Consider the following 18,384-nt stretch of genomic DNA (forward strand, 5'->3'; position numbering starts at 1 on the left):
GCAGTCTGACCCTTATTCATCCATTCATTCACTAATTTATGCATATATATGTATTTATTTTTGGTAATAATATTTTATTTTTTCCAATTACATGTAAAGATAGTTTTCAGCATTTTTATAAGATTTTGAGTTCCAGATTTTTGCCCCTCCCTCTTTTCCCCCCTTCCCCATGACAGCAAGTAATCTGATATAGGTTATACATGTTCAATCATGTTAAACATATTTCCATATTAATCAGGTTGTGAAAGAATAATCAGAACAAAAGGAAAAAACCACAGGAAAGAAAAAAATGAAAAACAAATAAAGTGAAAATAGTATGCTTCAATCTGCATTCAGACTCCATAGTCTTTTCTTTTTCTGGATATGAAGAGCATTTTCCATCGTGAGTCTTTTGGAATTGTCTTGGATCTTTGTATTTCTGAGAAAAGCTAAGTCTATTATATTTGATCATCACACATTGTTTATTGTTATTATTCCTGGTTCTGTTTACCTTGCTAAGTATCAGTTCATATAAGTCTTTCTAGTGTTTTCTGAAATTCACTTGCTCATCATTTCTTATAGCACAATAGTATTCCGATACATGCATATACCACAGCTTGTTCAGCCATTCCCCAATTGATGGGCATCCCCTCAATTTCCAGTTCCTTGCTACCACAGAAAGAGCTGCTATACATATTTTTATACATGTGGGTCCTTTTCCCTTTTTATGATCTCTTTGTGATACAGACCTAGTAGTGGTATTGCTGGGTCAAAGGTTATGGACAGTTTTATAGCCCTTTGAGTATAGTCACAGATTGCTCTCCAGAATGGTTGGAACACTTCACAACTCCACCAACAGTGCATTAGTGTCCCAATTTCCCCACATCTCCAACAATTATCATTTTCCTTTTTTGTCATATTAGTTAATCTGATAGTTGTGAGGTAGTACCTCAGAGTTGTTTTAATTTGCATCTCTCTAATCAATAGTGATTTAGAATATTTTTTCATATGACTAACTTTAATTTCTTCATCTGAAAACTGCCTGTTCATATCCTTTTTGACCATTTCTCAATTGGGGTAGGTTATTTATTACAAAACAAGTTTTTATTGATGTCTTTTGTTTCTTGTTTAGTTGATTAGGTATGTCCAACTCTTCATTACCTCATTTAGGATTTCCTTGGCAAAGATACTGGAGTGTTTTGCCATTTCTTTCTCCAGCTCATTTTACAGATAGGAAACTGGGGTAAACAGGGTTAAGTAACTTGCCCAGGGTCGCACAGCTAGTAAGTGTCTGAGTTTGGATTTGAACTCAGGTCCTCCTGACTCCAGGGCTGGTGCTTTATCCACTGTACCTCCCAGCTGCCCTTTTGTTTGTTACATCATTATAATTCCAACCCATATTTAAACAAAAATTTCTTCTACACCATATCTAACAATGTGTTTATCCAGCTTTTGTTTATTAACAAGACTTTAAAAGTGAGACAAACCACTACTGTCTGAAGCAACACATTCTAGTCAGTCAGTATGTATTTGTTAAGCACCTACTATGCGCCAGCTCTGGGGATGCAAAGAAAGGCTCCTGCCCTCAAGGAGCTCACATCCTAATGAGGGAGACCACATGTAAATGACTAGGCATATACAAAATAAATAAATTAGAGAATAATTGGCAGGTAATATCAGAGGGAAGGCATCAAGATCATGGAAGAGTAAGGAAGAATTCCTGAGCTAAGACATGAAGAAAGCCAGCATCACAGGTATGGAAAATAGCCAGTGCAAAGATATGGAGTCAGCAGATAAGTATCCTTTGCGAAGAAAAGCTAGTAGTGTAAAGTAGCTGGTTTGAAGAATGCATGGGGGCGGGGGCAGCTAGGTGGCACAGTGGATAGAGCACCGGCCCTGGATTCAGGAGGACCTGAGTTCAAATCCAACCTCAGATACTTGACACTTACTAGCTGTGTGACCTTGGGCAAATCATTTAACCCTCATTGCCTCAAAAAAAAAAAAAAAAAGAAAGAAAGAAAGAAAGAAAAACTAGAGAGGAAGATTTGACTTGACATAACAATTAGAGCTATTCAAAAGTGGAATGTCACCACCCTAGCTCAGGCCCTCATCACCTCTCATTGGGACCACTGCAATAGCTTTGTAATGGGTTGTCTTTGCCTCAAGTCTCCATTTTCTACTCATCTGCCAAAGTGATTTTTCTAAAATACTGAATGGACAATGTCACTCCTGTACTCAGGAAACTCCAGTGGCTCCCTATTATCTCCGGAATCTAATATAAAATTCTCACTTTGGCAGTTAAAGCTCTTCATAACCCCTCCTATAATTCCAGTCTCCTCACAACTCCTCCCCCCTTACCTCCCATGCATTTTTTCATTTTTAAATCTTTAAAAATTTTTTCTTACTAAACCATGAAGCCATTTGATGAGGCAGTCAGTAAACATTTATGAAGTACCTACTATTTCCAAGTACTCTACTAAGCAAGTCAAAAGAAATTTCCACCCTTGAGGAGCTCACAGTCTAATGGGGGAGACAATATGCAAACAAATATGTACAAACAAGCTGTATACAGGATAAATTGGAGATCATCCACAGAGGGGAAGCACTGGAATGAAAGGGGACAATGAAAACTTTCCTGCTAGTGGTAGGGTTTTAGCTGAGACTTTGAAGGAAGCCAGAGAAGTCAGGAAGCAGAGATGAGGAGAGCATTCCAGGCATGGAGAGACCCAGTGAAAATGCCTACAGGCAGGACATGGAGTATCTTGTTCATGGAAGAGCAAGGCCTTTAGTGCTGCTGGATCACACCATATGTAAGGGTGTGAAAAGACTGGAAAGGTGGTGATGGTGGTGGAAGGGAGGCAGGTTATGAATCTCAGCTCTCATTAGGCTTCCATAATATTTATTATTAAATAGGTGTATGTCTCTTTTATATTAAACGTTACATTTAATTAAATATTACATTTATATTAAATATTCAACAGGTGAGTGTCTTTTATATTAAACATTACATTTATATTAAATATTCAATAGGTATATGTCTTTTACATTAAATGTCACATTTAATTAAATATCATATATTGTATTAAATATTAAATAGGGGTGTGTCTTTTATATTAAACATTACATTTATATTAAATATTCAACAGGTATATGTTTTACATTAAATGTCACATTTAATTAAATATTATATATTGTATTAAATATTAAATAGGGGTGTGTCTTTTATATTAAACATTATATTACATTACATTTAATTAAATATTACATTTATATTAAATATTCAATAGGTATATATGTCTTTTACATTAAATGTAACATTTAATTAAATATTACATACTATATTAAATATTAATAGTGGTGTGTCTCTTTCATATAAAATGTTACATTTATATTAAATATTAAATAGGGGTATGTTTCTTAGGATGGGTGGAAAATGAGAACAATTTACTTGGGATTCTTCCTGTTTTGTGTGCCAGTTCAGAGAGAACACACTTCATAATGAGTCCTTTTAAAAATAATACCCAGAGCAAGACCTAAGTAAAATTCTCACTAACTTTTTACTGTTTGGGGGTTTGATGACTCTGCAGGATGGGGATAACAACTAATAGAATTACTGTAAGGTTCAAGTGGGATAACACAGAAACAGAGCTATGAAAATTTTAAAGTGCTGTATAAATATTATCGCTAAAGTCCCATAAAACTCATATTTTTAATAGCAACTCTATATACAAAGATATTTCTTTTCCATTAAATTAGATATAAGTCAGATGGTTAAACACAGTCAGTCCCAGTTTTGCTACTTAATGCTTCTTTGACCTTGGATGATTCACCTACCCAATGTTGAACTAAAGTATTTTTTTTTTTTTTAGTGAGGCAATTGGGGTTAAGTGACTTGCCCAGGGTCACACAGCTAGTAAGTGTTAAGTGTCTGAGGCTGGATTTGAACTCAGGTACTCCTGAATCCAGGGCTGGTGCTCTATCCACTGTGCCATCTAGCTGCCCCTGAACTAAAGTATTTTTAACTGTGAAATATCGGGCTTGGCTTCTATGATCTCTGATGCCTCTTCTTGCTCTTAATCTGTGATCCAGAATTTTCAAAGCTCTTCCCTCCTACTGTCTGAATTTCTTTCACTCCATTGACAAATAATGATTCCTTACTATATACACTTCCCTACATATACTTCCTTTCTCTTTTTTGGGAGGTAGGGGTAGAGAGGTAATCTGGGTTAAGTGACTTGCTCAGAATCATATAGCTAATAAGTATCTGACGCCAGATATGAACTCATATCCTCCTGACTCTAGGACTGGTGCTCTATGCACTGTGTCACCTAGCTGCCTCCTTTCACTTTCACTGAAGTGAGTAGAATTTTCACCTACTCAGAGTAAATATCAAAAGTTTATATTCTTCTCTCGTTATATTAATGAGACAATCCTAGTCTCCTCTTTCTAGCACTATTGAATAGGCTTCTAGTAGTTTTCCCTTAGGGAAAGCTAGGTGGTACAGTGGATAGAGAGCTGGTCCTAAGGTCAGGGAGACTCATCATCCTGACTTCAAATCTGGCCTCAGACAATTACCAGCTGTGTGACCCTGGGCAAGTCACTTAACCCTGTTTGCCTCAGTTTCCTCATCTGTAAAATGAGCTGAAGAAGGAAATGGCAAATCAGTATCTTTGCCAAGAAAAAAAAAACAAACTCCAAATGGGGTCTTATAGAGTTGGACATGACTGAAAAAAATGACTTGAACAAGTTTTCTTTAGCTCTTATATATTATTTCATATCAAAACAGAATCTAACATCCTGTAGTTATCTAATTTGCTTCAGTGAAAGAGCTATATTGGTATTTTTGTTTTTAGGGTGACATATTCCCTCCTTCTAGGTATTCATTGATGCATTTGCTCACTGGGAAAATAAAGCATTTATTGAGCACCCACAGTTTACAAGACAGCTTTAAAGGATATATAGACCTATGATAGGTTAGTCCTGCTCTCCAGCTTATGATCTAATAAGTGGTTAAAAAAAGAACCAACTTTAATACAAGGTAGTATATGATGTCCTTGTGTGAATTTAAGATATGGTTTTTAGTGAAAAGAGCAACAGGTAGAAAATTAGGAGACCTGGCATCTACTTCCTCTTTCTGTCACTAGCTGTGTGACCTGGGGCCAAAAAGCAAGATGAGGGACTTGGACCAAGTCATCATTAAGGCCCCTTCCAGCTATACTGTTTTCTGACTCCAGAGGAGAGATAGCTTACTTTGGTTGGAGCTTTCCCTCCCATATTTAGTGGCTGTGTGATGGTGATGGGCAAGTCACCACCTGTAGCCAGTTTTCTCATCTTTAAAAGATGGGTAATATCTGTACTACCTTCCAAAAAGGGTTATTGTGAGGATCAAATGGGATAATTTGAGCATAAAATGAGATTGTGACATAATAGAAAGTACTCTGGGCTTAGTCTGTGGAGACTTGTTTTCAAATCCTGCCTTTGACATTTTGTGGCTACATGACATGCATTAGACACTTGATTTTTCTGACCCTTGTCTCTTGTACTTATGTTGCCAAGTCATAGTATCAAGTGACACAAAGTATATAAAGTACTTTGTAAATCTTATTTTACTATATAAAGTCTAATCCTTTCAGTTTTTAAAATTTGTACTTTGCAAACTTTAAAGAACTATATAAATGTTAATTATTTTTATTACTAGATACATGTGAACTATTAACACCCCCATTTTACAGATAAGCAAATGAAGGATCTGAGGTAATATGATTTGCCTTGGGAGATAAAGCTACTGAGTGTCAGGAAAAGGGCCTTGAACATAGGTCTTGTGATTCCAAGGTCAGGGTCCTTTTTGTTGGACCCTAGTCCATCTATGCACAGAGGTTGGAGTGAGTCTGGAGGCAGATTATTTCTTGTGTCTTCAAGGGCCGCGTCCTTTCCATTGGACCATATTCTATCTTGTAGAGGGTAGAATGGAGGAGTGAATCAGGAAGCAGGGCATTTCTTTTGCTTCCAAGGGCAGCATCCTTTCCACTGGACCATGTTTCAGATTGGAGGAGTGAGAGTTTGAAGCCACGGTATTTCTTGATGGGGAAATTGGAACAAGGGCCGTAGCATGCCATTGCTGCCTGGAGGGGGAGCAGATGCAAATTTGGATCATCCCCTGGAAACAACCCTTTCCTTCTTTTCACAGATTTATGAGAACATATATATGCCCACTTATAAAAGCTCTGAGTTGTTTTATGGCATACCCATCTGTTAGTAAGAGGCTGCCAGAAGTGAAGGAAGACACAGGGAATGGTGGTGGAGGGGAGAAGGACTGTGTTGCTATTTGAACTTGATTGATTGACACACCTCTTCCCGGCACCTGTCTTTTAAAAACAAAACAAAACAAACAAACAAAGGAATTTAAAGACAGTGGGTAAATCCCTACTCCCTTGTAGTCTCTGTAACCAGAGCATTTTGGGGTTCTGTGTTAAGAGCTAGCCTTGTTCCTTTAGCTCCCACCCTCTTTCCTGAGTGCCTTAAACTGCTTGAGTAAATAAATATCCAGCATGACAAGGCATGCTTATAGCTAGAGGCATGCCAGTGTATATTGACAGTGTCTTCAATGAAGATGCAAAACAAGGGCTGTGAAGGCAGAACCTCTTGGTAGCCCAATGGTTTGTTGCATTGTTTGACTTCCCTTCTACCCAGGGTTAAGAAATAGGCCAGGAGTTTTTCCTTGATGCAGAGAATCCCAGGGTTGGAAGGGATCCTCAGAAAGGCCAATTAGTACCATGGGACCATGATTTCTTTCTTGAATTTCTGACAGGTGGTCAGTCATCTATTACTCCCTGCTCAAAAATATTTTCCAGTTACTATGTAACTCAATAGCTACTGAAGGAACTGCTTTCATTTTTGGACAGTTCTTTTAGGAGTGGCCTCCTTCCTGTTCTCTCCACATTGTTTCCATCTCTTTACTCCCAACATTTTCACTGTCTGTCCCCTGTGCCTTTTGGCCTCCTTGGATTCCTTCATATCTCAGCTGAAGTTCAGCCTTTTGTAAGAAGCCTTTCCTGGTCCTCCTTTATCTGAGTGCTCTCCCTCTTTTGATTATTTCCTATTTATCTTGTATATAGCTTGTTGGTATATAGTCATTTGCATGTTGTCTTTCCCATTAGATTGTAAGCTCCTTGAGGGTAGCCACTGTTTTTTGCCTTTCTTTGTATTCCCAGTGCTTAGCACAGTGCCTTGGCCAGCAGTAGGCACTTAATGAATGCTTATTGATTTGACTTGAGAAGTGCTTCCTTGGATTGAGTGGATAGTTGATTCCCTTTTGTCTTCTGGAGCTGCACAGAGTAAGTCTATTCTTTCTTCTATTCTAGGAAAGAGTTGAATACAGTTATCCTGCTCCCTCCACCCCCATGTCTTTTCTTCTCCAGGTTAAGCATCCCTAGTTCATTTGACCAATCCTTTCATGATAGTTTTAAATTGAGAATCTTGTGCCATGTGGTGACATATAACTAGAGGTAGCTTAGTGATGGCTCCTTGTTCAAACAACATGGACTTTGGAAGCATCCCTCAATTATTATTGTCTTTTCAAGCTTCTCCTGCCAGCTGATAAGTACCTAGCAAAAATCGCTTAGTATATGCAAGGTGAAGCTTGCTATCCTTGGGATTCCTATCCTCCCCCCCCCCACTTCTTCACGTACAGACCAGCCTATCCACAATACAATTATACAGAATTAGAATTACAGTTACAGTAAGGGAAAGAAACTGGGCTTCCAGTCAGGAGACTGGGATTCTTCTGAGTATTGGTTTCTTGGAGATGTAGCCCAGGGAGGTAATTCCTGCCTCTTCTCTCTGTGTATTTGGGGGAGCTGTGGAGACTCGATTAGAGTTTTCCATAAAATCCTTAATACCCATCAGTAAACATTCATATATACAAATGAAGCAAAAGAGAAATGAGGTTGTCCCTGAACATCTGAACTTGTGTTATATAATACAGGTTGTTTTTCAAAGTGTTTCTATTCATTTTAACAAGGTCATAACAAAAGCATCCTGTTTATTTCTAGGTGTCTCTTTCTGAACATTTTTTCAGTGCATCTAATTGGGTTTTTGTTTCTATCCTTCACATAGTTATAATCAATCTATACATAGTTATTTGCTTTTCCCATTCTGCAGTAGTTCACTTAATAAGCCTTTCATTATATTCTTCATTTTTGTCTTTCAGTCCCTTTATTTTGTAGATATGGCAACTCTTATAATTCCTTCCTGGTACAGTGGGAACAGTGAGGGATTTGGAGTTGGAGGGACTTGGGTTCACTTCCCATTGCTGTTACACTTCCTACTTGTGTGTCATGGGTGGAATCACTTAATCTTTGTTTGTTTGTTTGGTTTTTGTTTGCAGGGCAATGAGGGTTAAGTGACTTGCCCAGGGTCACACAGCTAGTAAGTATCAAGTGTCTGAGGCTGAATTTGAACTCATATCCTCTTGAATTCAGGGCCAGTGCTTTATCCACTGCGCCACTTAGATGCCCCTAAATCACTTGATCTTTATGGGCCTCAATTTTCCAGGTCCCTTCCAGCATCTAAGATCCTAAATAATTTGCCCAAGGTAACCCAGGCAGTTGGTATGTGTGTGCATGAAATCTGATAAATCATGTTAGAACACCAGTGAAGATTGGATGAGCCCCCATCAGTGAGTTAGGTAATAGGTCTCCTATTCCAAAGAGAGTATCTTGAAGGTACCACAAACAGTATGGGATACAGGTGCATAAGGACCTGGGAAAGTCACATAAAAATATACATCTTCCTGTGCCCAGTACCTTTATGCCATAACTCCTTCTTCTGCTTGTTCCCTGCCCCCAGTTACAGTTTACAGGTCTCCAGAGAATGAGTCTAAAGCCTATTTAAAACAGGTATTAGGAAGAAGTGTCTTCAAAATCATCTCTCTGCAAAATTACAGTTTTGATTATAGATGGTAATCTTAACCTTATGTCACAGATTGCTCCGGCAGTCAGTCTTTTAAAACCTGTAGACCCTTCTCAGAATAATCATTTTATTTTTTTTAAATAACAAACATTTTTATTTATAGTTTTGAGTTCCAAATTTTATCCCTCCTTCTCTCCCCACTCCCTGAATTGGTAAGCAATAAGTTATGGGTTATACGTGTACAATTATGTAAAACATCACCATATTTTTAAATTCATAAAAACACATAGGATTACAAAGGAAACAATCATTCTGAAATATTAAAAAAAATTTTTTTTTTCATGCCACAGATCCCTAGGTTATCCAATCCTTCTGGAAACAGAGGACCCAGGGCAGTGAATAGACTTCCTTTTTGCAGGTAGTAAGTAGCAGTGCCAGGAATTAAATTCAGGCTCTTCATGTCATCATCATCATCATAGTCATCATTGGCACTTATATGGCATTTTAAAGTTTTCAAAGCACTTTACGTTTGACCCTCACAGCAACTTTGGGAGGTAGGTGCAATTATTATCCCCATTTTATAGATGAGGAAACTGAGGTAGATGGAGGTTAAGTAACTTGCCCAGGGCCCCACAGCTACTTAAGTGTCTGAGGCCATGTTTGAACTCAGGTCTTTTTGACTCTAGGTCCAGGCCTCTATTCACTGCGCCACTCAGCTGATTCAGTCTAGAGACAAATGCATAGAGAACCAGGAAGATCTGGGCTCAAGTCGGGGATCTGACAGGTACTGGGTTGTGTGATCCTGGGTAAGTCACTGAACTCCCCAGTGCTCTAGGTAAGGCTTTAAGACAGTAGGCTGTAGTCTATGGACTGACTATTGATAGATGGGAGTTTCCTCATGTGAGAGTGCTGCCTGGACAAATGAAGCCACCAGCCCAGTGCCTATCTCCAACTCAAAATCCAGAATTCTTTCCATTACAACACACTGCTCTCCCATAAAGATGTTATATATTCAGCAAACTGGGGAGAAGATAGAGGTATTTGAGAAAGTGGGAGGAACCTTATTGCCTTGGAGGGAGACATTTGAAGAAATGCTTATAGGATGAGGGGTTGGAGAGTCACTTTAGAAAACCCAAGTCCTAAAAAACAAAAATAAACAAACAAAAAAATCTGGGGCAGCTAGGTGGTGGAGTGGATAAAGCACCGGCCCTGGACTCAGGAGGACCTGAGTTCAAATCCAACCTCAGACACTTGACACTTACTAGCTGTGTGACCCAGGGCAACTCACTTAACCCTCATTGCTCTGGGGAAAAAAAAAAGAAAAAAGAAAAAGAAAACCCAAGTCCTATTCTGTGAAACTCCAAGGGCTGTCTCCCTTGAGGTCTTTTTCATTCCTAAAGAAGCTCTGTTATTAGACTGGATGCTGATGTAACATATGCCCTCAGAATAAAGCAGCTGTGTGCTCTGATATTAAATGATTCCGGTCTACTGGGGTTTTTTTGTGTCTCCTTTTTGTGGTTTTTCTATCTTCTCCTTTACCTTTGAGGAGTCGACTGTCAATGTGCCTGCTTTTAGCAGGACGAACCTATCTCCCTCTAAATTGTTATTTCCAGTATGCTGTGCTCAGGGAAAACAAATGCCTGAGCTTGTTAGACTCATGTCTAGAATAAGACAGAGTTAGGAGCCTAAGGCTCTTAATGAGTAAAATTGCATGAGTTTAAATGAATGGACTTGGTAACAATCTTTGGGTTTCTCAGAGGCTCTCATCTTACCCGCCCTTGTGGATCCTTGCCTTTGTTGCAGGTAATTCAGTTTGCTAGATAAATGAACTTCAGATAAAGTGAGTTGTCACTTGCTGTATAAGGGTTTACTCTTCTGCATTTCAGAGATGTTGCAAAACCCTACATTTCACTGTCTTTGTCACTAACTTGTCACTAACTCCCATGGGTTGGAAATGCCAAGCCTGCTTTGAGCTCCCCTGAGATTTGGCTTGATTTTGCCAGTCTGGTCCATAATTTCATCATAAATCATCTCTTGCTTATGAGCCTAGGTTGGGAGATTTTCTTAGGCCTAAACTATTAGTCTGGTTTCTGAGATTCATTGAGTTAGAGAAACTCCTTTCGCCTGAGCCTAAATCTGTCAGTAATCAGACCCCAAGCCAGATAAGAATCTTCTTAAGCTCAGGCAGTCTCTGACTTGCCTGTTCCCTTCACATAGGAAAGGCCTTTCAGCCTGCCTGCCAGGGACTCCCCATCTATTCCAGCTGCTTCTGGGGATTTCCTTCCCCTTTCTCTCATCCCTTTCCTGATGAGATATTTTAACTGGGTTATATTTTGACGGACATTTTTCTAATATGCCTCTTTATATATATATATTTTTTAGTGAGGCAATTGGGGTTAAGTGACTTGCCCAGGGTCACCCAGCTAGTAAGTGTTAAGTGTGTAAGGCCAGATTTGAACTCAGGTCCTCCTAAATCCAGGGCCGGTGCTCTATCCACTGCACCACCTAGCTGCCCCGTAATATGCCTTTTTAAATAGCATTTTATTCTTTTCAATTACATATAAAGATAGTTTTCAACATTCATTTTTGTAAAAATTTGAGTTCCAAATTTTTCTCCCATCCTCCCTCTCCTCTCCCCTCCCCAAACCAGCAAGCAATCCGATATGGTTTATACATTACAATCATGTTAAACATATTTCCACATTAGTCATGTTGCAAGAGAATAATTAGAACAAAGGGAAAAAAACACAAAAAGAAAAACCAACAACAAAAGTGAAAGTAGTATGCTTCAATCTGCATTCAGACCCCACTAATATGCCTTCTTAAATGGAGTGTAGTGAATTGTATTTGACAAACAAAAAAATGTCAGGTGCTGGTGCTGAAATTTTGGTAGGTGGTTGGGGAAGAGGTATATGGGACTTAACTATCTCCTGGGAGGTTGGGGGATGAGACACAAACACAAATAATTGTACTAGACAATAATAAATGGTGGGTGCATTAAGGAGATGCAAAAAATGAGGCATATGAGATCCTAGGAGTCATTCCTAGCTGGAAGTGATGAGGGAAGGCTTGCTGCAGGCATTTGAATGAGCTATTATAGCAAGGGGTTCCTAACTTTTGTATCATAGACCCCTTGATGAAGATTATGGGCCCTTTCTTAAAATAAGATTTTTAAGCGCATAAAATACCAAGGATTACAAAGGAAACCAATTATATTGAAATCTAGTTTTCAAAATATATATTTTGTAAAAGTTCACAAATTCCCAGTTAAGAACTCTTGCTGAAGGATTGCTAGGAATCTTAACAGTCATAAAGGGAGAGGGAAGACATCCCAGGCATAAGGACAGTGTAAGAAAGGGCATGAAGGTAAGACATAAGGGTTTGCTTGGGGATTGGAGAATAGTCTATTTTGGTTCAAATATAGAGTTTGTGGAAGTATATGACATAAGGTAGGATGGTGCCAGCTTGCAGAAGGCCCTGAATGTCGGCCAAAGAAGTTTGAATTTTACCTAATGTTCAGTAGGTAGCTAGTGAAGATTTTTTGAGCAGAGGCAAGGCATAACCAGATGTAGGCATAAAGTTTACTGTGGCAATGGACAGGAGGTTGGGAAGACAGCAGAGGCAGAAAGACATGTTATCAGGCTACTGTGAGAGTCCACACGGGTAGTATTGATGCCCTTTCTATATAGGTAGCAGTGGGAATAGAGAAAAAGATAATGAAATATGATTTAACTTTTTGGGGATCATTATCATTATGAGCATCAGTTGCTAGTATATAGTAAAGATGTAGTTGTAGATGGAGATGCATGTGTATAGAAAGTAAGTCTGGATTCAGAGGTCCTGGTGCTTGTTTTCTTTGGGGAAAATCCCCTGGGGCATCTTTCTTGTTTCTCATCTCTTTTTCATTGGGGTAGAGTTTGTATGCATATGACCTCCTGGCTTTCTTTCTGCAAAATTAAATGTGAGAATTCAAGGCTGAAGCAGTACTCTCCTAAGAAGTTTTCTTACCCTCCAGGAAAAACAAAATCATCTTCCCTGCTGCTGTTGATATTCTTTGATCTGTATTTAACATTCAGAACCAAAACTTGATCTCTGATTTTTGTATTGGTAAAATGTATTAGTAAAAATCCCCTCAGGCTAACTGCCCTCAGCTGGCACCTGTCTCATTGGTACTATTTGATGACTGGCACCATCTCAGTAATTTGTGCTGGGTGTTTTGGGCTGCCTTACTCTGAGGTCTGCCATTATTGCATCATCAAAAGGTGATACTTCAGATGCCCTGACATGAAGCCACAGATTTCTCTAAGCTTTACCTATGGTTTTACCAGAATTCTAGGTCAAAGCTTAAACATTATGGAAGTCTTATACCTTGCCTTTGACATCAAGTTTCTGATGAATTTGTGTCTATGATCGCATACTGTATTCTGAATCTTTGTCTAGTTCATCGGTTGATCCTCATTACACTCTTACGAAATAAACCGGTCAGGTATTATCTTCGTTTAACAGGCAAGGAATGGAGTGCTCAGGTGACTTGTGCTAGGTTATGTAATCATTAAGTGGCAGAAGCCACTTAGACAACAAGTCTCTAATTTGATTTCTTTGACCCTTCTACTATGCCACGCTGCCTCTGACTGATGACTCACATTCAGTTCTAGAAGGATATGGGATTTCATTAGTAGAGAAGTCCTTATGTAGGAGCACAAGCCAGCTCTGACTTCATAGAGTTGTCCTTTGTAGTTTCTGAGGCCTATAGAGGTTAAGTAATTTGCCCTGGTTCTATAGCTCAAATAGTTTATAAGTATCAGAGGAGGAATTTGAAATTGGGTCTTCATGACTCCAGGCCTACCAGTCTATCAATCTATCCCTCATCTCCTGCTGCCTCTAAGCAATAAGTACATTCTTGAAAATGCCTGTATAAATTCATAGATTGTCCTTCCTTCTCTTCACCTTCTTCAGCATTTCAGTTTCACTCAGGGAATTCACTACTTTAAGGAACCCTGAGGCATTCCTTTTTGTAAAGGGAAAAATGCTTTTCTAATGTTCCTAATCAGTCCTAATTTATGGCTGTAGGTTTTCTTAAAGTGGGGCATGCTTGTATCTCATTCCCTACTCTGCTAGTAATTTTTGATTTGGCCAAAAGCACATCTCTTATTTCTTTTCTTAGCAAGTGTCATAAGATAGATAAATCATTGATTAGAGAAAATGTTAAGTGGGATCCACAAGGAGTCTAGAAAACAATTCCATGTTGGATCCTGGGCTCCAGTGTCCTTTAGCATCACTTGGGATTTTTAGCGACATCTGTAGACAGATGTGAATGTAGATACAGGTAGCGGTGGCTGCAATAGCTAATATTGGGAGAGTAGCAACCAAGTCTGAATGAGTCAACTTGTGACCCTATGTACCGAAAGAGAAGAGACAGAACAATTTGTCCAATAACAACAACACTGTCACTTAAGCTTTGAAAGCTGTAGAAGTAGGATCAACACTCTGCCTGTCCGTGATTATAAAGGACTGAAAGAGAGGTGATGGATTCTGGGTAAAGAATGGGACATATATTTTTTTAAACATAGCCAGTGAGGGAATTTGTTTTGCTTGACTATTAATATTTGTTACAAGGAATTTGTTTTTCTTTTTTCTTTTCAATGGGGTAAGAGTGGGAGAGGGAGGAAATAGAGTTCTATTAATTAAAAAAACAAAACAAAACAACCCAAAAAACTTTTCTTAAAAAAGAAAAGAGCAAAGCAGGCCTTTGTTTCACTCTAGCCAAGCCCTCCCTCCAACCCCCTCTATTCTCTTTCCTGTAAGATACTTCTGGGAAAGCCATGTGGCAGTAGCTGATTCTTGCCTTCTCAATTGTCTGAACTCCTTTTACTTTTAATACGCTGACACTATCTGTTCTGGGACACTGGGATTTCCTCTGGTATCCCAAGTGAAGCGATCCAGTCCCAGATTCAGATAATTCAGATGATTCAATTTAGGTTGGCTTTGCTGCTTTGAAACCTGGACCATACTGGCATCTGGTCCTCTTTCATGCAGGATGAAATGGAAGAATTCCTCTGTGTCAAAAGTTGTAAGAAACTAGTTATGGGAAGAAACAACTTCATTGAATCTTCTCCTCTCTTCTTCATATAAACAACAACAACAACATAATGATAATTGCTAACATTTATATAGTGCTTACTAGGTGCCAGGCACCGTGCTAAATGCTTTACAAATGTTATCTCATTTGATCCTCACAACAATCCTCGGAGGTAGGTGCTCTTATGAGCCCTATTCTGTAGATAAGGAAACTGAGGTAAACAGAGGTTAAGTGACTTGCCCAAGGTCACACAGCTGTTAAATGCCTGAGACTGGATTTGAACCACCTATAAGATTTATAGTGGGTTTTTAAAAATAAGATTTATAGTAATAATTATGAAAACAGCATGGCAAGTCACACTTCTTCAAGAAATCTTCTCTGGGGAAGAAAATTATATACCTTTGACTTTATTACTATATTGGATTTGAGCCATGTGCATGAGTGCAAGATTGTGTCCCCTACATTAGTCTTGTTTCTTGGTTGAACTCCCTGGTGATTTACGAGCACTGTTATCTTTAAAAAAAGGCGAGAGAAAGGAATTTTCTCCTGAAATTTTGAAAAGTCTTTAGAGGAAAGCTACTGCATGAACTGAATACAAGTAAAGCCAGATTAATTGCATAGCATTTGTATTCATTTTTTTCCCTTTAAAAAAAAGTCCACATTTGTTTCTTTCTTTAATCCGCCACTGCAGTCTAGGCCATTATCCCTAAGAGAAGTTTTTCTACTCTTGGTGTGTTCCATTTTTCCTAGTGTATATTACCTTTTTCATGCAGTTAAGTTGTGTGACTAAGCTAGTGTGGGGTGAGGCAGCTTTGCCCCAGCCTCCTTATCAAATCTATGGAATTGAGACTCTTTATATGTGGAAGGCTGATAGATTTTTACAGTTCTGGGATATTCCCACGCAGAGCTGAATAGGAAACTGGAATATTATGAATTGTTATTTATCTTATGGATATTATGGTTGGAGCTGGCACCCGAGATGAAGAGAGGTGAATGATTTAGGTGATGAGCTTTTGTGCCCTGAGTTTCAAAACTTGCCACTCTTTTTTTTTGTGGCTAAATTCCCCAAATCGAGGGATGGTACTATCCATGGAAGGGTACCTAGTTTGAGTAAGAACTTTGGGCCTAGAACTTGGGGTGGGGAGGATGCCACTGATAACACACCAAATGACTCAAGGCAGGAATAATGCCAAACAAGCCACAGGAGACAGCACATTACAGTGGAAAGGGCGCTGCATTTGAAGTCATATGACCTAGCTGGGTTCAAAGCAAATTAGTTTTGTTGACCTTGGCCTCTTGGGGTCTTGGTTCCTCTTTTGTACTATGAGGTCTTTTCATACAGAAACAGATATCATTTGCATTATTGCTAAGATTATCTTTGGTGAAACTCATGATGAGGAGATAAGAAAAATGCAAATAAGACTAAAAATGGAAAGTCTAATTGAAATAAAATTCAAACTGGAAAACCAAAGAATGGGGGTGAGGGGAGGGAAAGGGGAAAATGCTCCAGGGCTACTACTTACTTATCCAATATCCTGAAAAGTGAGAGTTCCTCTAAAAAAAAAAACAAACAAAACACCTCAATTTAAAGGTTTTGGTGGAAAAGGGGAACAGACATTTGATTTCCTTGTAAAGCTCAGTTTAAGTGCCACCTCTTACATGAGGCTCTTCCTGATGACCTCAAATTGTTAGTGACTTCCCTACCCATGATGATCTTGTACTTATCTTGTACTCCAAACTTCCCATGAAAGCAAAGGCCTATTTTCTTTTTCCTCTCTCTCTCTCTCTCTCTCTCTCTCTCTCTCTCCCTCTCTCTCTCTCTCTCTCCCTCCTCTCTGGGGCAATGAGAGTTAAGTGATTTGCCCAGAGTCACACTTGCCCAGGTGACACCAGTGTCAAGTGTCTGAGGCTGGATTGGAACTCTTGAATCCAGGGCTGGTGTTTTATCCATTGGGCCACCTAGCTGCCCCCATGGCCTATTTTCTTAACTAGCATTTTATTCATGTTGCTGAATGGTAGCAAGATACCGACCGAACCTCTCTTGCTCTCTCTCTAAAAAGCTAAAAATGAGTACCACATGGAGGAATGGTGCAATGGTGTGTGCCTGTGTCAGGCACAAGATGCATGCTGGGTGTGAGTTGGCTACAGCATATCACCAGTTAGGAATTCTGAAGAGTGGTAGTAAGGATGTAATCAAGGAATTACATGATATGAAAAACAGATGGTCTGGTCAGGGGTCAGAAGTGAGGGATGATTAGTTGGTTATCCCTCCTTCCTCACCACCTCTCTCCCCTGCCAAGTGAAATTTTCAAAAGACTTGGACAAGGGGCAGCTAGATGGCGCAGTGGATGGAGTACCAGCCTTGGATTCAGGAGTACCTGAGTTCAAATCCGGCCTCAGACACTTAACACTTACTAGCTGTGTGACCCAGGACAAGTCACTTAACCCCAATTGCCCCGCAAAAAAAAAGAAAAGAAAAGAAAAGAAAAGACTTGGACAAGTAAGATAGAACTGGCAGAGATGGATGGACAATTTGCATTGTTAGAAGGTTCTCCCAAATCCATGAGATCACAGATCAATTTGAGTATTGAATATTTACTTATCTTATATGTATTTTGCTTATACTGAAATGAGCTCATATCTTCCTTAATGGAATATCAACTCCTTGAGGGCAAGACTTTTCCTTTCTTTTCCTTCCCTTCCTCCCCACCCTTTCCTCTCCTGTGTCTAGGAGTACCCGGCTTAATACATGCTTGTGAAGAAATGCTTGAGCTAAGTGAGGATGGGGAGGAGTGTTAGGAGTGGATTACTAAAGAAGGAAAAAGAAAAGCACTTCCTTTCTCTTGTTCTTCAGTTTCTCCCTGCAAAGCTTTTCCTTTTATCTAGGCTTGGCTTCCCAATCCCAAATTTTCCCTTGTTTCTCTTGTCCCAGTTTTACTCCCTGAGGGCTTCTGATCTCAATCAGATATGTATTTTATTAAAGTTAACTCAGGAGTTTATGAATGTTAAAAGAGAAGCTGCTGAGTTCCTATCGAAAGAACGTGTCAGGGAGATATTTTTGAGCTTGATAATTTTGGGTGACCCTGTTGTCAACCAACAAGCATTTATTATATGCCAGATGCCCCTACTAGGTGTTGTGGGTACAAAAGCAACAATTCCTCCTCTAAAGGAGTAGTCTAAATTGTCAGTCTAATGGGGGAGACATAGAGTTACATAATAACATATACGAATACAAAGAGAATAAATACAAAGTAGTTAAATATAAGGTAGTTGGGGAGGGAAGGAATTGGCAGTTGTAGAGTTCAGGAAAGACTTGCTATTATTGAAGGTGGTACTTAAGCTGGGTCTTACTGGAAGAAAGGGATTCTATGAGGCTGAGGTGAGAATGGGATGCAATCCAGGCATGGAAAATAGCT

The 18,384-nt window shown here is 39.2% G+C and overlaps 1 protein-coding gene across 1 annotated transcript in view; it reads left to right on the top strand.

The window, feature by feature from the left end:
- Positions 1–18,384, top strand: part of PSD3 (pleckstrin and Sec7 domain containing 3) — a 538,748-nt gene that overhangs the window by 64,047 nt on the left and 456,317 nt on the right.

This window comes from Dromiciops gliroides, chromosome 2, assembly GCF_019393635.1.
Source record: "Dromiciops gliroides isolate mDroGli1 chromosome 2, mDroGli1.pri, whole genome shotgun sequence".
In the NCBI taxonomy this organism is placed as follows: Eukaryota; Metazoa; Chordata; class Mammalia; order Microbiotheria; family Microbiotheriidae; genus Dromiciops; species Dromiciops gliroides.